The sequence below is a fragment of the Leptodactylus fuscus genome, chromosome 3, assembly GCF_031893055.1.
Source record: "Leptodactylus fuscus isolate aLepFus1 chromosome 3, aLepFus1.hap2, whole genome shotgun sequence".
Taxonomy (NCBI): Eukaryota; Metazoa; Chordata; class Amphibia; order Anura; family Leptodactylidae; genus Leptodactylus; species Leptodactylus fuscus.
Genome location: NC_134267.1, coordinates 134,045,953 through 134,067,264, shown reverse-complemented (window position 1 = coordinate 134,067,264; position 21,312 = coordinate 134,045,953). Strand labels below are relative to the sequence as shown.

Sequence of the window (21,312 nt, the reverse complement as noted above, 5' to 3'; positions counted from 1 at the left end):
GAGGCTCCCTCCACCATGAATTGGTCCAAACTGGGGTTTTTAGAGGCTCCCTCCACCATGAATCGGTCCAAACTGGGCTGTTTAGAGGCTCCCTCCACCATGAATTGGTCCAAACTGGGGTTTTTAGAGGCTCCCTCCACCATGAATTGGTCCAAACTGGGGTTTTTAGAGGCTCCCTCTACCATGAATTTGCCCAAACTGGGCTGTTTAGAGGCTCCCTCCACCATGAATTTGCCCAAACTGAGCTGTTTAGAGGCTCCCTCCACCATGAATTGGTCCAAACTGGGGTTTTTAGAGGCTCCCTCCACCATGAATTGGTCCAAACTGGGCTGGTTAGAGGCTCCCTCCACCCTGATTTCCACCAACTCTGCTGGTTAGAGGCTCCCTCCACCATGAATTGGTCCAAACTGGGGTTTTTAGAGGCTCCCTCCACCATGAATCGGGCCAAACTGGGCTGTTTAGAGGCTCCCTCCACCATGAATTGGTCCAAACTGGGGTTTTTAGAGGCTCCCTCCACCATGAATTGGTCCAAACTGGGGTTTTTAGAGGCTCCCTCTACCATGAATTTGCCCAAACTGGGCTGTTTAGAGGCTCCCTCCACCATGAATTTGCCCAAACTGAGCTGTTTAGAGGCTCCCTCCACCATGAATTGGTCCAAACTGGGGTTTTTAGAGGCTCCCTCCACCATGAATTGGTCCAAACTGGGGGTTTTTAGAGGCTCCCTCCACCATGAATTTGCCCAAACTGGGCTGTTTAGAGGCTCCCTCCATCATGAATTGGTCCAAACTGGGGGTTTTAGAGGCTCCCTCCACCATGAATTTGCCCAAACTGGGCTGTTTAGAGGTTCCCTCCACCATGAATTTGCCCAAACTGAGCTGTTTAGAGGCTCCCTCCACCATGAATTGGTCCAAACTGGGGTTTTTAGAGGCTCCCTCCACCATGAATTGGTCCAAACTGGGCTGGTTAGAGGCTCCCTCCACCCTGATTTCCACCAACTCTGCTGGTTAGAGGCTCCCTCCACCATGAATTGGTCCAAACTGGGCTGTTTAGAGGCTCCCTCCACCATGAATTGGTCCAAACTGGGGTTTTTAGAGGCTCCCTCCACCATGAATCGGTCCAAACTGGGCTGTTTAGAGGCTCCCTCCACCATGAATTGGTCCAAACTGGGGTTTTTAGAGGCTCCCTCCACCATGAATTGGTCCAAACTGGGGTTTTTAGAGGCTCCCTCTACCATGAATTTGCCCAAACTGGGCTGTTTAGAGGCTCCCTCCACCATGAATTTGCCCAAACTGAGCTGTTTAGAGGCTCCCTCCACCATGAATTGGTCCAAACTGGGGTTTTTAGAGGCTCCCTCCACCATGAATTGGTCCAAACTGGGCTGGTTAGAGGCTCCCTCCACCCTGATTTCCACCAACTCTGCTGGTTAGAGGCTCCCTCCACCATGAATTGGTCCAAACTGGGGTTTTTAGAGGCTCCCTCCACCATGAATCGGTCCAAACTGGGCTGTTTAGAGGCTCCCTCCACCATGAATTGGTCCAAACTGGGGTTTTTAGAGGCTCCCTCTACCATGAATTTGCCCAAACTGGGCTGTTTAGAGGCTCCCTCCACCATGAATTTGCCCAAACTGAGCTGTTTAGAGGCTCCCTCCACCATGAATTGGTCCAAACTGGGGTTTTTAGAGGCTCCCTCCACCATGAATTGGTCCAAACTGGGGGTTTTTAGAGGCTCCCTCCACCATGAATTTGCCCAAACTGGGCTGTTTAGAGGCTCCCTCCATCATGAATTGGTCCAAACTGGGGTTTTTAGAGGCTCCCTCCACCATGAATTGGTCCAAACTGGGGTTTTTAGAGGCTCCCTCCACCATGAATTGGTCCAAACTGGGCTGGTTAGAGGCTCCCTCCACCATGAATTTGCCCAAACTGGGCTGTTTAGAGGCTCCCTCCACCATGAATTTGCCCAAACTGGGCTGTTTAGAGGCTCCCTCCACCATGAATTGGTCCAAACTGGGGTTTTTAGAGGCTCCCTCCACCATGAATTGGTCCAAACTGGGGTTTTTTAGAGGCTCCCTCCACCATGAATTTGCCCAAACTGGGCTGTTTAGAGGCTCCCTCCATCATGAATTGGTCCAAACTGGGGTTTTTAGAGGCTCCCTCCACCATGAATTGGTCCAAACTGGGGTTTTTAGAGGCTCCCTCCACCATGAGTTGGTCCAAACTGGGGTTTTTAGAGGCTCCCTCCACCATGAATTTGCCCCAACTCTGCTGGTTAGAGGCTCAATTCACCCTGATTTTCAAAACAAATGTTGGTGCCAACCTCAACTTACTACAAGGGCCAAATTCACTGCTGGTGACAAGCTCTCCTCACTGCAAGTGCCAAATACACATGTTTCAAGGTGTTTTCCTACTGTCAGAGAGGTGGTATTGAGTGTGTAAAGTGTGTAGTTGTTAGGCTGTGATGTTGGGGTATTAGAGGTTCTTTGGTGTTTTAGATGCCCCCAGACATGCTTCCCCTGCTGTCCCAGTGTCATTCCAGAGGTGTTGGCATCATTTCCTGGGGTGTCATAGTGGACTTGGTGACCCTCCAGACAGGGATTTGGGTTTCCCCCTTAACAAGTATCTGTTCCCCATAGACTATAATGGGGTTCGAAACCCGTTCGAACACACGAACATTGAGCGGCTGTTCGAATCGAATTTCGAACCTCGAACATTTTAGTGTTCGCTCATCTCTATTAACATCCAAACTACTCTGCATCCTTAAAGGGTTAAAGCAATTAGCCATTATGTTGTGCTTGTAGTGCTACTGAGGGACATTCACACGATTTAGATTTGTATATAATACATGAGACTTCAGGGGTGTATGTAAGAAGTCCCACACACAGTATAACACCCTCTTTACTGGCCTTCTCACAGCGTAACACTCATTTACATGTCCCTTCAGTGAAACATCCCCTTTACTGACCACCACAAATATATTACCCCCACTCAGTATACTGCCACCACTACTGGTCCCCACACAATATTGTTGGCCCCACACAACAACCTCTTTATTGGCCCACACACAGTATATTGCCCCTTTTATTGGTTCCCACACAATGAATTGCCCATTTATACATCTCACACAGTATATTTCCCCTTTTATTGGCTCCTACTCCATTTATTGCCCCAGTAGTTGACCTATATCACTGATCTCTGCTCTTGCCCAGTGCTGCCTCTACTATAACTCCAGCATGCCTATGCATACTGTCTGGATGCTGAACAATGTCATTATGACTTTCGAATATTATTCAGTTTCAGCCATTTGAAATGGTAACGACTAATTTTAAAAAAAGCTGGAATGAGGACTTTAATCACAACCAAAGGAACTGCTCATTTGTTATCAGGTCACCACTATGCTGAATCAACATCCAGGAGACAAGCGCAGGCCAGGTGACTAAAAATATAAAAAATAATTCAACTATTTTATAAAAATAATTCATATTTAATATTGCATAATTAAAATTAAAAGACATAAATAGCATTTGAAAAATAGTAACTAAACTATTAGAGGGAGACAAATAGTCAGAATAGTATGGAGTGCGTAATGGCATGGAGATACTAGTTAATGAAACCTAAGGTAAATGCATCCAAAAAAATGTGTGTGTATATATATATATATATATATATATATATATATATATATGTGTGTGTGTGTGTGTGTGTGTGTGTGTGTGTGTGTGTGTGTGTGTGTGTACAAATAAAGAGCTGATCAATGCAAAGGTAATAATTAAATCTATACAGTTATAAATAGTATATATGTAAATGGAATATCACGGCAGAGATCAGCAGGTAACAAATACAACATCGGTATTACATATAGACGATCAGTAATCACACGTCGCCATACCACTGTCCTCACCTCCTGTCTGCAGCACATTTTGTCTATACAAGGCTTTGTCTCCCCTTATTTGTTTAGTTACTATTTATCACATGCTGTTTATCTCCTTTCATTTTAATTATGGATTAATATGAATTATTATTATACAATAGTGGAATTGTTTCGTTTCTTTAAGTTGTTGGTATTTGATTTCACTGGGGTTATATTTACTAGCCTTTTTATATGGTTTATCTCCTCCCCCTTGTGTACACCCCTATATGAATGCATTTCTAGAGTGATAATAAAGCAGATTAGTGGTGAGTCAACCGATGTATATATCAGTGTTTCCTGCGGTTTGTCCTTCATAACTTCCGGCTTCCTACCCCCTGCGTGCCAGCTGCGTCCATTCATTCCTATGGATGCGTGCTATTCGAAACTGCCGTTTCGAATAGTACAGGCTCATCTCTAATATTTGTACATCCTTTGAGTGTTATTTTTAATTCTGAACACAAATTGTTTTGTAATGTTTATTATCTTACAATAAGATTTTGTCAAATATAGTGCAAAAAACTAGCCAATATACACAACACCATTAAAAAATGTGAAGAAATTCTAGAAAATGTACTAAAAACAAAACAATCAGGGACAGAGGACATAATCAATGTGCTTAGATGATATTTTTCCCTTAGGCTGATCAAAAACATTTAAATTGTATTCAAGACACAAGACTGCTTAGTAGTCAGACATTCACTTTCCTATTTATCCAATGCAGCGGGTCGCATGCAGAGATATCAGCAAGAAATGAATGAACTACTAAATGAGTAATGCACCAGTGTTTAATACCATTGGCTCTGTACCAGCAGGAAAAGAAATTAGCAGGACATGAAGTGCAGGAAAATAGAGCAGAAGAGTTGTCAATTGAGTAACTAGGACCTTGGCCTTAAAGGTGTGTACAAAGCTGTCTTCAAGCTTGCTTTGAAATTACATAACAGGGCTACAGATGGCAGGAAAAATGGTCACCATTGAGGCTAAAAAATTACAAATGGCGCCAAGACTTTTTGATTTGGCCCCATTTGCTACTAGCCCTGACTCCATGCTACCTCTTTAGGACATTAAAAAGCAGCCACGGCACTATTGTTCTATTTGCAGTGAATAGTGAAGCAGGAAGACTTCAGTGTCATTATCCATCATTCATGCAGCAGCTATTAATTTCTTTTCCAGGACAAGAGGAGAAGGTCTGAACATAGTTCCTGAGAATGGGACTGGGTAAGTATTGCAAACACTTTTTCTCTTTCTCTCTCCCTCCTCTCTACATATGTAACAGCTACTATGTATTAGCCAATGGGACTGTATTATAAAGGGTAGGGATCACTGGAGACTGCATTATAAGACTGGAGACCACTAGACACTATTATAAAGGGGGGCAATGGGAATATAATGAATGGGAACCATTAGGAAGGTATTAGAAAGGGTTGGGGCCTACTGTGGACTGTTTTATGTTTTATAAAGTGTGGAGGCCACTGGGGACAGCATTATAAAGAGTTGGGACAACTAGGGTCTGTATTATAAATTAGATCACTTGGGAGAGCATTATAAAGGGAGGGGCAGGAACAACATTGGCCACTGGAGAGAATATAATAAAGAATGGAGCCACTAGGGAGAGCATTATAAAGGGATAGATCACTGGGGATAGAATTATAAAGGGTGGAGGCCATTGGGGAAGGCATCGTACATAGGGGAGAGGGCGCTGGGAAGAGCATCACATGTAATGTTGGGGAGGCATTATATTGTATGGGGTGTCACTGAGGAAAACATTATACTGTGGTATAATGATTTGATGGAGTAAGCTTTGTTACAGGGAAATGTACAAATAAAAACTCATTTGAGCATTGTTTTGATAAGTAAAATGTGTATTAATTTTTTTTTTTATTGAAAACTCACACTTAATGAGAATGCTGCAGAGTTTACCATGTAAAACCTCTACAAGAGGTAACCTCTTTTTAGAGGACCATCCCTTTATGCAAATCAAATTTTCTATTACAGTCTTATATCACAAATTCAAAATATGTATATAAGAACTGCTGTTCAAGATATTTCCCTTATAGCCATAACCTGGACATAAGAAAAAAATATATGTATTTCTGAGAAAATCTTGGAAATAATTCAATAAAAATGAATACTTAAAAAAACTACTTACTTATAAATGAGAGTATTGTGGGTATGAACTGATATGTACAGAAGTCACTGTGCAGAAAAAGGGGAGGATGAAGTAAGATGACCCAATCAACTATAGTGTGGTCCTGTGTTACCTGCCTTTTGCTTTATAATAGCCATTTTTCTTCAACCCCTTCCAAACAATACAATATTTTAATTGCATGACAAGTTACGCTTACTTAAACACATGAAGCAGTGAAAACCATTGTTAGTTCTGTAGAGCATGAGATAGGAGATAAATCCAATCCTGGGCACTTAACCCCTTAGATGCTGCTGTCAGTAGCGACCACTGCAGCTAAGGCTACCTGACAATTCCATTGCAGTATAGAATTATGTTGCTATTATAAAAGTGATAACAAGATAGTATAGAACAGTTCCCTACTGGAACTAAAAAAGACTTAAAAAAAAAAATCCCCCTTTTCCAATTTAAAAATACAAAGTTATCATTTTCAGAAAATGATGTATTTATTGTATGAAATTAGCAAAACTTCAAAAGTATATAAATTAGGTATCACCGTAATAATACTGACCTGTAAAATACAGGCAAAATGTTATTTATGCTGTAAGATGAATTGTAAAAAATTTCAAATAATTAAAAACAATTTGACTGTCCCCCAAGCATATTCAAGCAGAAGATGTTAGGGGTCTGAGTAACAAGAGAAATACTCCAGGGAACTGAAAGCTGCCCCCAGTAGACCAACTTCCTCATTTGCATAAAAATTCTAAATTATTTTTCTCCAAAAGTGACATATATAACAAAGGTATATTATTTATAACTGTCATGCACTCTATATTATGATTCGGATGCTTCGGAGAGGTGATAGACTCCCTTACAATTTAGTCAATAAACTGTAGGCACCCCAAAATTTTGCCACTGAAAAGTATCATTTGACTTTTCAAAACAAGTCCTCAACCAGCTACATAAATAGAAAAATATAAATAATATGTATTTTTGGCTGCACAGTGGATGCTATAATAACAAATCCTGTAAGAAAGTCACAAACATTTTTCTCCGATTCCACCCTATTCTGAATCTTCTTCCAGCTTCACAGGACATCATATGAAATTGTATCACTAAGGCTGGTCTTACACGACCGTAATGCATTTGCAGTCCGCAAGTTGCTGATCAACTTACACTCCGCAGATGTCCGTTAAATGCCGCACTCGCCCATAGAGTTCTATGGGCGAGTCCGTGCAGTGCCGTGAATAGCGGCCATTGCGCACATGTTCCAAAAAGTGCGGACCTCGGTTGCGGCCCGGCACACCACAGATAAAATATCCGGTGGTGTACAAGGCCGCATTGACTATAATGTGTCCGCAAATGGTCCGCAATTGAAAACCCTCAATTGCGGACCATTTTCGGACTTAAACTACGGTCGTGTAAGACCAGCCTAAGAAGTACAAATTGCCCAGCAAAAATTAAGCCCCCATATAGTTCTGTAAACAGAAGGCTGAAAAAGCTATGGCTTTAGGAGTCAAAAATGAAAATTGCAAATGCTTGTGGTTAGAAAGTGTAGAGACACATATGTAACAAAATCAGACTTGTGTCTGGATTGTTTTGCAGGTCCCATGAGACTGTAAGAAAAAGTGAGATTTCCTGTTCTAGAGTAAGATAATTCTAAGGACAGAGAGAACTGAAAGGCATGCATTTTAACTGAACATCCTTGACTTGTCATGGGTAACATGATTAAATTCTGTATCTTTCCTGACTAATCCAGTTACTTATAACACAGCATTTCTTCCTGAAATGTACCATGATGGAGCTGCAGTGTAAGGTACAGATTTATCCAATGATACAAAAAATATAAAAATTACCTCAAACATTTCACACTCAATAGTAAGCAAAAATACAATGACATTTAAAGAGGCCATGACACCAAGTCCAACATGCTAAATAACATACATCATTTGACTGCAGCGGTTTCCCTTATTCACAGTAATTGAATTGGCAACTCTTTAAAAAGTCATTGAAAGGAAGCCATAAGAGGACGAGAGAGCACTAAACACTATGAGGATGCCCAGGAGAGATGAGGGAAGGTGAGTATAAATGTTTATTTTTGTTTACGCACCTTCTGTGCACCTCTTTTTATTATACCCTGGACTCTGATGAGACACTATAGTATAATAGTGGCTTGTGGGTGACAAACCCTCAAAGTTTCGGGTTTGGGTAGAGCCTGAAACTTTTGGAAAATTTTTGTTCGACTCTGGTACACTTACAGTCCTATGAAAAAGTTTGGGCACCCCTATTAATCTTAATCATTTTTAGTTCTAAATATTTTGGTGTTTATAACAGCCATTTCAGTTTGATATATCTAATAACTGATGGACACAGTAATATTTCAGGATTGAAATGAGGTTTATTGTACTAACAGAAAATGTGCAATATGCATTAAACCAAAATTTGACCGGTGCAAAAGTATGGGCACCTCAACAGAAAAGTGACATTAATATTTAGTAGATCCTCCTTTTGCAAAGATAACAGCCTCTAGTCGCTTCCTGTAGCTTTTAATCAGTTCCTGGATCCTGGATAAAGGTATTTTGGACAAACAATTCAAGTTCAGTTAAGTTAGATGGTCGCCGAGCATGGACAGCCCGCTTCAAATCATCCCACAGATGTTCAATGATATTCAGGTCTGGGGACTGGGATGGCCATTCCAGAACATTGTAATTGTTCCTCTGCATGAATGCCTGAGGATTTGGAGCGGTGTTTTGGATCATTGTCTTGCTGAAATATCCATCCCCGGCGTAACTTCAACTTCGTCACTGATTCTTGAACATTATTCTCAAGAATCTGCTGATACTGAGTGGAATCCATGCGACTCTCAACTTTAACAAGATTCCCGATGCCGGCATTGGCCACACAGCCCCAAAGCATGATGGAACCTCCACCAAATTTTACAGTGGGTAGCATGTGTTTTTCTTGGAATGCTGTTTCTTTTTGGACGCCATGCATAATGCCTTTTTTTATAACCAAACAACTCAATTTTTGTTTCCAAAATGAAGCTGCCTTGTCCAAATGTGCTTTTTCATACCTCAGGCAACTCTATTTGTGGCGTACGTGCAGAAACGGCTTCTTTCTCATCACTCTCCCATACAGCTTCTATTTGTGCAAAGTGCGCTGTATAGTTGACCGATGCACAGTGACACCATCTGCAGCAAGATGATGCTGCAGCTCTTTGGAGGTGGTCTGTGGATTGTCCTTGACTGTTCTCACCATTCTTCTTCTCTGCCTTTCTGATATTTTTCTTGGCCTGCCACTTCTGGGCTTAACAAGAACTGTCCCTGTGGTCTTCCATTTCCTTACTATGTTCCTCACAGTGGAAACTGACAGGTTAAATCTCTGAGACAACTTTTTGTATCCTTCCCCTGAACAACTATGTTGAACAATCTTTGTTTTCAGATCATTTGAGAGTTGTTTTGAGTAGCCCATGATGCCACTCTTCAGAGGAGATTCAAATAGGAGATCAACTTGCAATTGGCCACCTTAAATACCTTTTCTTATGATTGGATACATCTGGCTATGAATTTCAAAGCTCACTGAGGTTACAAAACCAATTTTGTGCTTCAGTAAGTCAGTAAAAAGTAGTTAGGGGAATTCAAATCAATAAAATGATAAGGGTGCCCATACTTTTGCACCGGTCAAATTTTGGTTTAATGCATATTGCACATTTTCTGTTAGTACAATAAACCTCATTTCAATCCTGAAATATTACTGTGTCCATCAGTTATTAGATATATCAAACTGAAATGGCTGTTGCAAACACCAAAATATTTAGAACAAAAAATGATTAAGATTAATAGGGGTGCCCAAACTTTTTCATAGGACTGTATCTCTAGTCTTCAGCATACCTACACAATGTACTACTGGAGAGAAACAGGACATAAGGAAGGGCCAGAAAATGGATTTCAGCATGGGATTTCACAGAAAGGACCAACAATTAAAGGGATTCTCGGTACAAAAAACCTTTTTTTTTTTTTTTTTAAAAAAAGGTATTTTGGTGCTATTCACGGGTTAATAAGTGCACCAAAATACCTTCAGCAGTGTTTTGAGAGATTTCTCAGTTTCCGTGGGAGCTCGTGACATCTTCAGAATTTGTTTACATGAGTAGCTAACTTCCTGCTCTGAGCTCTCCCTCTCCCACACCCCTTTCCTGTTTCCTTAGCCAGCCAATGGACTACTGGCCCTACTTACTTACCTAACTAACTCAGGCCACCCCATCCCATCCCATTCTACTTACCTGTCTTCTGTGTCCTGTCTTCTATCCTCTCTGCTCCTTCTTCTGTGGACTTCTACGGTGCCTGTGCAATAGAGCCAAAAGAGCTCTATTCTGTTTAATACTTATTAAACCTATTCAAAATTGCATCACGTACTAGAGTGAGCACTGGAACGATTTTTTCCCATAAGTGATATAAATATTGCACGTATATTCTTCCTGTTTTGTCTCAATTTTTTTTTATCATGCCTGAGGAAGGGATCTAAGAAAAATCCCGAAAGCTTGAAATCTGTCATCATTTTTAGTTAGCCATTGAAAAAAGGTATCAACTACTGAAGACTCAATTTTTATGTTTTTTATGTCATAGATTGTATAATAATAGTGTACATGACTGGACTCTATATTGACCTTAAAGAAAGAACAATGATCATCCAGTAATTGATCTGTCATATAGAAGTGTGTGAAATGGGCGATGACTTCTGAATCATTAATTCCTGCCCGTTGCTGTGTAAAACAGAATAATTAGCTCATGGGTCATCATGGTGACCCTACTTCCTATATATTACTTTACCCCATTGAATACAATCTTTACTATAAATGATATGGAATAGATAGTGCGCTAAAAAAAATTACAGCCTCTGGACACTTCATAATGAATTTGGAAACTCCTTGCTTAAACTTTCTTGATGTCTCTGTTCAGGCATACTGCATAATCTAATTCAATAATTGAAAAGTTCAGTACTTCCACTCTTTCAACCCTCCAGGATCCTAGACGCAATTTGGACAGAGTCCTGTGTGAAATGTACATTTAAATTTTGTAAATCAAAAAGGCATAAAAGCATGAAAGAACTGCTTTCACATCCAGCTTAGACACCAAACTAGCACATAAAATGTAATTGTTACATATTCTCAAGTGTGTAATACAGAAATGTAATGCTGTTTATTTGTCAGCAGAACAAATTGTAAAAAGTAGACCTAACAATATGCTGCCTGTGAGGCCACTAAAAAGCTGCCCTTGTCTTTGCTAAATGTAAAATGACAGAAACACATTTATTATACTAAAATTGTGCTGTAAAGAACATACATTCTATTATTTCTCCTTGAGAAACCTTGAGAAATGTGATTTTAAACAAGAAACCAAAAACTATAGATAGGATGTATTATTGAAACTACAGTAGAAATCTGGCATAAGTTGTGCCAAAACACAGTCATAACTATTTACATCACATTTATTAACTGTGTTATAAAGTTTCTGACAGTTTCTATGCTTTGTCCTCTACATGGGCATGGCTTACTGAAAAGGAGGCAAGACTTATTGAAGAGCAGGGCGACTTGTTGGGGATTAGCGTCAGTAGTGGTAGGCAAAGTAGGTTCACAACAGACAACTTGTAGGGTGCAAACAGGGTGCCTGTGTTTCTTTTTATAGTCCAAAACCAACAGAAGACAACAGACTTCTTCAGCAATAAAGAAAACAAAACCTGCTCAGCGGAGCTCTAACATAGGGGTTACTGGCTATAAATTGCCACTCACAGGCAGAGTACAGAAGTCCAAACTTTACAGTACCAAAGCACTTCCAATACCGAGTCCCAGACTGGACTCCTCCAGAATCCTGTTCAATTCTGAGCTTCCTTCAACCCCTGTGAAGCCACCTTTTAATGAAAATGCTGCAGGTGCAACTAGTTAAACTATAAAACTCTACACTAATCTAAACACCCTACCCCTCCTACTTTCTAAATTATATTATTAATCAAAAATGTATATTTACCCACATACCTGGATCAAAGACGAGCCTGCGGCGAGTCAACGCTGGTTCTGCAGCAGGCTCGTCCTTGCTAGTCGGGAGAGCTGGCAGCTTGCTGTTACGAGGGAGATGACTCTCTTTCTCATAGGAATGCATTGACCAGCGTTAATTGGCCAGTGTACAGCATTCGGCCAATCAACGCTGGTCCTGCCGGAGGCTCTTCTGTGAGGAGGCGAAGTCTAAAATCCGACCACAATGGAGACTGCTATGGTCCGATCTTAGACTCTGCCTCCTCACAGACGAGCGCCCGGCAGAACCAGCGTTGATTGGCCGAATGCTGTACATTGGCCAATCAACGCTGGTTAATTCATTCCTATGAGAAAAAAAAAGCTCGCCCGTAACAGCAAGCTGCCAACTCTCCTGACTATCAAGGACGAGCCTGCTGCAGAACCAGAGTTGATTTGCCGAATGGTATACACTGTATCAATGATGGCTCTGAATCGAATATTTAGTGCAAATAGCTAGCAGTATTCGAGTACGAATATTTAGAATACCGTAGTATTCGATCAAATACCTACTCGATCGAATACTACTCGCTCATCTCTAATTAAAACATACCCTATATAGGGTTATTTAAATAGTGATGAGTGCACATGTGCCATAAATTAACGTGCTCATAAATAAGTAACTGTGTTGCCGGATCGTAGGGAGAGAATGAGGGACAGGAGCCTATGTCAATCATCAAACCATGTTAAGGAGGACAGAGTATAATGAAACTCACTCCTATTAAATCCTATTCTCACAATTAATGACTCCTGTCCTAACAAGAACAGTCCCACATTATCTTCCTACTTTGCCCTAAAAATAATCACACTCCTTTCCCAAAATTACACTCCTCATCTGAAGCATTTCATGTCTAAGAGGTTGTGAGACTAACCTAATTTGATTTATGAGGAGTTAATTGGAAGTCTGAACAGGGGGGAGCCTATGGATATAATGTTTCTGGACTTTTCAAAAGCATATGAAATAGTCCCTCATAGATGTTTAACATATAAAATAAGAAAATAGAAAATATAGTTTGAATTTGGATTGAAAACTGGTTAACCCATGAGGATGTACGGGGTACGTTAATGCGAATTTTTTCATATTTTCCTTCCCCGTCTTCCAAAACTCATAATTTTTTGTTTTTCTGTTGACATAGACAACCTGTGAGTGTTTATTCTTTCACAGGTTGTACGTTCAGTTGCCACCATTTTGGGGTACATATAATAGGTTATTTTATTTATTTTTTTATGTAGATTGTGAGCTCCATATAGGGATCACAATGTACATTTTCGCTATCAGTATGTCTTTGTAGAATGGGAGGAAATCCATGCAAACACAGGGAGAACATACAAACTCCTTGCAGATGTTGTTCCTGGATTTGAACCCAGGACTTCAGCGATGCAAGGCTTACATATAATGCTTTTATTAGCTTTTATTTACTTTTTTTTTTTTTTTTTTTTGGGGGGGGGGGGGGTCCATGTGAAATAACACACAATTCCATCATAATTTTTTGCATTTTGTTTTTATGGCATCACTCTGTATTAGAAATGGTATGTTAGCTTTGGCCAGTGTGTCATTACTGTAACTGTTATTCCATATTTATATTGGTTTTTATTATGTTTTACTGCTTTTACAAATAAAACGTCACTTTTTGAAAATTAATGATTTTCCTGGGGTCACTGAATTCTGACGCCTATAATTTTTTTAATGTACTGTTGACAGAGATATGTAAAGGCTCTTTGTACTTAATATTATTACCATTGTACAAGTTGTACTTTTTATTGGTACCATTGTTTGGTTCACCGTACGGGATAAATAATACTATTTTCGGATACCTAACGTGTTTGTCATATGATAAAAATGTTACAGCCCTCAAAACCGCACATACAAAAAATCCTAAAATGTGTCTGGTCCTGGACCAGGAATTGGCCCGGTATTGAGGTGATTAAAGGAAGGGTTTTTTTTTATTTTTCTTTCATTGTTTATTTATTATTGTGTATTTTAAACTGTGTGTGTGTGTTTTGTTTTTTTTTTTACTTTTTGCAGAACATCACATATTAGTTCCTATGGGAACAATGCATAGGCAGTCACGAGCCCGGGGATCAGAGGGGAGACAAAAGGGAACGATCTTGCCCCTGTGCTAATTTGTCAAAGTATCTTCCGACTCTTGCAACTGGTCCCAGCCCTTGGCTGTGTAATACCGCCAAGTGCCGGTAGTAATGCTGCATACAACTCCTACTATTACGGTGCTGAGGCTGAGTGTTAACTATACGGGTCTGCTGTTATATAACTTATTCATTAATTATATAAAAAAAATAATAGTAAACATGGCTTTTCTTTTCATATTTTTCAGACAGAAACCCAACGGTCCCCATAACAGTCTATGGGGTCTGCGGGTTTCCACAGCTAAGCACTTTTGAAACGGATTGGGTTTCTGTTTTTCAGGTCCCGAAGCAGACCCGAAGAACGGAAACCGGGTGCTTGTATGAAGCTAGAATCAGAAATGTATCTCCTATTGAGTGCTGATGAAATCAATACATTTTTATTATGTAATGATTACATTAGTTTTACATAAACCATTTTAACCACTCTATATCTAATTTGGGAACATTATAAGGGGAACTTTTATTTTATGAGGAGCAAAAACACTTTTTCATTATCTCTGCATGCAAAAAGGACAACTCAGACCAAGTTCTCAGTAACATATTATATGGATGTCCAATTGAGAGTAGCTAACACTGTTCTCTATAAAGCCACACATGGATAATTCTTCTATAATAAAGGTCAGCCAAGTACCTAAGAAAATGGCTCAACATATTTATCAGACGCTAAGGAGATACTTAGATAGTTTTCAATCATTTCATGGTGAACACAGTAAACATAGGTAAAAGGATAAGAATAGATGTATTCATTTACTGCATTCTAACTACATGATGCTGTATTGGTACAAGAACATTAATACTAGCACTGGAAAGATAAAATCAAAGCAACAAATTACATTTGTGGTTATTCTATGATCATTGTCCTTTACCAGCAGTGCTACTGACCAAAATCATTTCAAAACTAAAGAGATGGAAAGAATACAGAATTACATTTTTCTTTTCACTCAAGCTAGAAATACAAAGCATGACATTTAAATTAGTGCCTTATTTTTTAATGAGTCTATAAAAGCTTTAATGATCTTTCGAATACCATTATCATCTTAATTGCAAAACAAGCTTATTGTATTTTTAATGTTAGGATGCTAGACTTCAGCTATTTCACTGATATTAGAGAACAGAAAGGTTCACTGTTGTCTCAAAGGATTACAAAAGATAAAACTGAGTCTTCAGTAGTTGATGATGACATATAGCAAGCTTTGAAGACTATATAGGTCTCTTCATTGGACATTGTATAACACAATATCTGAAGTGTCATATATTTATACACAATAAGACATAATAATACTGTGGCAAATGACACAAGTGATGTAAAACAGAGCTAGCAATATAAGGAGTAAACAACTGCAGCAGTAAATACTAGAGCAGAAGTAGGAACATTTTTATTGTCCTCTGACTGAGATCTGACCCATAGTTGGGATACTCCCAACCAGGTCTGAGGGCACTTTCCGTAGTTGACATATTTGCATAAGACACATTCATCCCTGTTCTAAGGGTGTCAAAGATTTATGTCTCTCTGAGATTTGAACTTTCTGTTTAATACCACATTGTCATGTCACTTACGTTACAGAAATGTTTTGGCACAGGGAGATCTATTCTTTTATCTTTGTATTAAAATGTGAATTCATGCTCATTCTAAGTTTTTGCTCTGTCTCTCCTACGTATAGACCGTGAGTAGAACATTTGGTACATATAATTAAGACCACATTTGGTGTGGTGCAGGTGAAGGTACCTGGGATTGTATAGTCCTGATTCACGTTTTATTCAATTTTAGAAGACTTTTCACCACCTGCACCAATTCTAGTTCTAGGCATCTGTTAATAGGCGGCCTCCCACTGATTTCAACACAATTTTTTTTCTCTAGCTTCCACCATTCCTGAGTTCCAAGTGCAGTTAGTTTTGGTGTCTAATGTGCTATTCAAGCTCTGTAATGTCAGGTCAGTCAGACAGGGGGTGTGAGTCAGAGCTCCAATCAGAGGCAGCCAGTGTCAGAGCTCAGAATCACATCCCTTGCCTACTCCTGACAGTACAGAGTCTAAATAGCTTATAAAGCAACAAAACTAACAACATTGATTATTCGGGAATGGTGGGGGCTAGAGAAAACCATCCAACTATGCCAGAATCAATGGAGCATAGTTTATTAATTTTCGTAAAGATCTGGACTTGTTGGAAGTGGTGAAAGGTCCTATATAATTTTTCCGGTGGTCTTTATGTATGGGCAGGTTTTATGGGGGGTTTTTCTGAGTGCAAGGAAACGTTCCTGATCGGCTCAATGGAATAATCGGCTCAATGGAGTAATCAGCTACACTAAATTACATGAAAGGCTAGCTTTTAAATTGAATGAGTTACATACAGCATTGTAGCAGTCTACCTTTGACCAATGTAGAGGGACAGCTACATTGTATCTCTCACAGTTAGAAACGCCTCATTGGTAGTAAATGGGAGACTACATTATGTGAATTCTATTTTACTGAACCAACTGAAGTGACTGTGTAACTAACAAATTATGTCATAGCGCTGCAACCTTTAATCACTAATACCCTAGTGTTTTTGAGGCCTGAACTATCACCCTTGTATTGTAGTTGTACTTACATTTATCACCGCATTATACAGATAATATAGGGGCCATCTATTCACCCAGATTTTAATCAAGCTGAATAAAAGCTAAGTTTTATCTTTGTTTTGTTCTTGGGGGGCACCTCTATCGTGAAACTAATGAGTTAAAAGCAAAGAAAAGAAAAAAAAAAGTGTAGTCTCCTTGTAGATGATGTGGACAAGAACAGAGAAACATGATAGTTCTTGATAAAACAGAAGGAGCAGAATACCGTAATGCTTTTTTATTATTTATTATTTATTTATTTATTATTACCTATCCCTAGCCAATGGATCCTTCCCCTCTGCCTTCAAACATGCCACTATCACTCCTATACTTAAGAAACCGTCCCTCGACCCGTCCTCTCCAGCCAACTTTTGTCCCATCTCACTGCTCCCGCTCGCCTCAAAACTACTTGAGCAACACGTCCACTCAGAACTCTCCTCCTATCTCTCATCCAACCTGCTCTTTGACAGACTTCAGTCAGGCTTTAGACCCCGGCACTCCACTGAAACTGCCCTAACAAAAGTCACCAATGACCTTCTAACCGCCAAAGCCAAGCGCCATTACTCTGTCCTCCTCCTCCTTGACCTCTCCTCTGCCTTTGACACAGCTGACCACTCCCTCTTGTTAGAAATTCTCTCATCCCTTGGTATCTCAGACCTAGCCCTTTCCTGGATCTCCTCATACCTCACTGACCGCACATTCAGCGTCTCCCACTCGCACACCACCTCCTCACCACGCCCTCTCTCTGTAGGTGTCCCCCAAGGCTCCGTCCTAGGACCCCTCCTGTTCTCCACCTACACCCTTGGCCTAGGTCAACTCATAGAATCTCATGGTTTTCAATACCATTGCTATGCCGATGACACCCAAATATACATCTCTGGACCAGACATTACCTCCCTGCTGGCCAGAGTTCCAGATTGCTTAGCGGCTGTAGCCTCCTTCCTCTTCTCCCGCTTTCTCAAACTGAACATGGAGAAAACGGAGTTCATCATTTTCACTCCACCCCATGTGGCCCCTCCACCTGACCCATCTATCAAAGTTAACAGAACCACCATTACCCCTGTCTCACAGGCCCGATGTTTTGGGGTAATTCTGGACTCTGACCTATCCTTCAAGTCACACGTTCAAACCCTCAATGCCTCCTGCCACCTCCAGCTCAAGAACATCCATCACATCCGCTCCTTCCTCACCCCTGAAACTACCAAGATACTTGTCCAAGCCCTCATAATCTCCTGCTTAGGCTACTGCAACACCCTTCTCCATGGACTCCCAGCTAACACCCTCGCCCCTCTCCAGTCCACCTTAAACTGTGCTGCTCGTTTAATTCACCTCTCCCCCCGATCTTCATTGGATGCTCCCCTCTGCTAGTCCCTCCACTGGATACCTATAGCCCAGCGAATTGAGTTCAAGGTATTAACGTAAACATTCAAAGCGATCCACAACCTGGCCCCTCCATAGATCTCTGAACTAATCTCCCGCTACCTGGCCACACATAACCTCCGATCCTCCAATGACCTCCTATTCTGCTCTTCTCTCATCCGCTCCTCACACAACCACCTCCAAGATTTCTCCCGTGCATCTCCCATACTCTGGAACTCCTTACCAAGACACATAAGACTGATCCCCACAATCACTGGATTCAAGAAGGCCCTGAAGACTCACCTATTCAGGAAGGCCTACAACCTAAGTAACACTATCACCACACCACCATCTGAACTGTCTCCCCCTCTCCTTATGTCACTACCCCCTTCCCCATAGATTGTAAGCCCTCATGGGCAGGGCCCTCTACCCCACCATGCCAGTTAGTCACTGTTAGTATTATATCTACCTGTACATTTTGTGTATTGTATGTAAACCCCCAAATGTAAAGCTATATAAATAAACAATAATAATTATTATTATTATTATTATTATTATTATTATTTCTAGATACTACAGGATAGAAATACACGTAGACAATAGCTAAAAGAACTGCTGGAGACAAGTACACAGTATTATACAACTGCTAAGGATAACAGTCCAACTACCAAACAGAAATACTTTAATTTCATGAGAGCAAAGCTACATTTTTAACACCCCATTCAGATGTATGTAACAGTTGAGGAAGTTTACAAGTTACAGAACACATAGCTGACAAATATTAAGCTCAACTATGACTCCGTAGCAGAACATACATGAAACAAGACTTTACAAAGTCTCTAATGATAATGTGTAGCTAATGAAAATGCATGAAGGCACTGAGCCAGGCCCTCCATATGTGCAGGAATTTTCCCAGAGTTCCCCTGGAGGTATAAAGAATCTTAAACATCTGCACATAGTCAGAAACAGGTTTTATGCAGTCAGAAAAGGAGGGTTTCTAGGAGATAAGTGAGCTTCCAATTAAAGGCACATTTTTTATTGCTCACCTGCATGCACAACTATCTTCTGTTACAAAAGTAAACAATACTGTCAATGGGAACAGACACAGAATCAGTCTGTGACCGTTCTCTGTGACAGCTAATGTCCATTGCTGTGATCCTATGATGGAAGACAGCAACGAACATTAGAAATGGTACATACGGTGCTGATGCCTGATAGTTACAACTAGCAGGATGGTCCACAAATAAGCTCAATTATGGCACGTCCCCAATCAGTATGTGACATTGAGAACAAATAAAACCAATGAGCAAACAATGTAACACTGAGCGGCTAATATACTATATTAGGGCTAGTCCACATGGAGTAAAATGGTCCCCAGTAAGCTGGGGTAAGCGGCCACAAGAAAATGGCCGCGGGCATGCGCAGTCGGTGGAAATGCATTGCAGTTTTTCCCAGAGCGCTTTTCATAGAAAGTCTACAGAGTTTTCCTCTGCTGGCTTTCTGCTTCCACTATACCTATATAGAAACCACCAGGGTTTCTTAGGTATAACTGACATCCTGCAGTTTCTAAAAACGCAATGGTTTTGGAAATCGCAGCATTTCTACTCAGGGTATTTTTCTGCAATGTAAAACACTGCCGTATTTACCACAGAGTTTCCACTGTAGCCAATCCACATTGTTTATACCATATGGGGTTTCAGTCTAAAACAAGTTTTTTTACAGTTATGGTCTCACGTTAAACCACTTTAATCCCTTAAGGACCCAGCCTAATCTGCATCAGCATAAAGCTGCCTACCTGACAGTAGAGATCCTAATTAGCAAACTGGGTACTGAAACAGACTGCCCAGGAATGGTGGGGGCTAGAGAAAAAATGCCAACTGTGCAGGAATCACTGAAGCAGGAATCACTGAAACAGTACCTTTTTAAGACTGCATAGAGCTATCACAGTCATACTCAGACAAATTGTACTTTATGTTGCTGTTGAATTTTGGTCAAAACACGATGTATTTAATTTAAAATGTCAAAGTTACTTAAAATTGCATAAAATTAGCCATTTTGAATTTTTTTAGTATATTTATAATATGTACCTATTTTATGTTGGCCTCATTTATTAAATACCCTTTTATTTTTGTAGTATGTAAGAAGGATATAGGTTTAGTAATATAATTTAAAAATATCCAAGAAAATTCAGATCTAAAGTGACTTTCAGGGATTAAATAATAGAAGCCAAACAGCCCCTTTTAAAATCTGCACACCTCAAATCATTCAAAGCAGCTTTTAGGAACTTAAAATGAAAGCAAATCATAGATGAAATTTCAAAATGTATTTTTTTGGTAAAATGCAGGGTTTTGGCCACAGCAGAAAAGCCTACACAAAAAAACTGTGTTTTAGGGTCCATTCACACAGAGAAAAATGGCGCTTTATTTGGTGCTGAATTTTCAGTGATGAAAAAAAAACCTCCCATTGACTTCAATGGGTGCCACTAGCTTTTATTTCCACTAGCGGAGCAGTACGCTCCTGTAGTTCAACGGAATACAGAGCATAAGTGGCCACAAAAAAAGACGCAGACAGAGGCCGTTCCAGACAAAGATGGAGGCAGCAGTGGAGAGTTCTCTTGCAGCATTGGGGACACCCTCAGTGCTGTTTGAGCGCTGAGGACCACCCCCAGTGCTGCGAGAGAACTCATTTGCATACCGAAGAAAACCGGGATTTCTACCGAACAGTGGCGTGTAGAAGACATCTAAAGGTAGGAGAAGAATAGCCTTTCTTAAGGCTATTCCTACGTGTTAAGGAGAAAAATAGCATTGATAATGATAGAATCCCTTTAACTATTTAAGTTTCTCCCATGTCTCATTCAGACAGGCATTCTTTCCTGAGTAGTGGGAAAGTTTTATAGACACTGGCAGGCTGGCAGCATGGTAGATTCATAGGGAGAGTGAAGGAGATCAGCAACATATTCAATATATGTGCTTGATTCTTAGCATCATGCAGGGTCCTGCTTAGGCTGTGTTCACAAGGTGCATTTTTGCCCTAAGAATCAGAAAACTGCATGTATTTCTATACAATGTATGCTGTTTTAAAATACACATGTGTGGATTTAAAAAACCACATGCATTTTCAGCTAATTAC

General features: G+C 40.3%; 1 protein-coding gene across 3 annotated transcripts in view; it reads right to left on the bottom strand.

Annotated features, from left to right (window-relative positions):
• The window catches only part of KHDRBS2 (KH RNA binding domain containing, signal transduction associated 2), a 274,351-nt gene that overhangs the window by 171,360 nt on the left and 81,679 nt on the right, over positions 1-21,312 (bottom strand). The gene's annotated exons all lie outside the window — the stretch shown is intronic.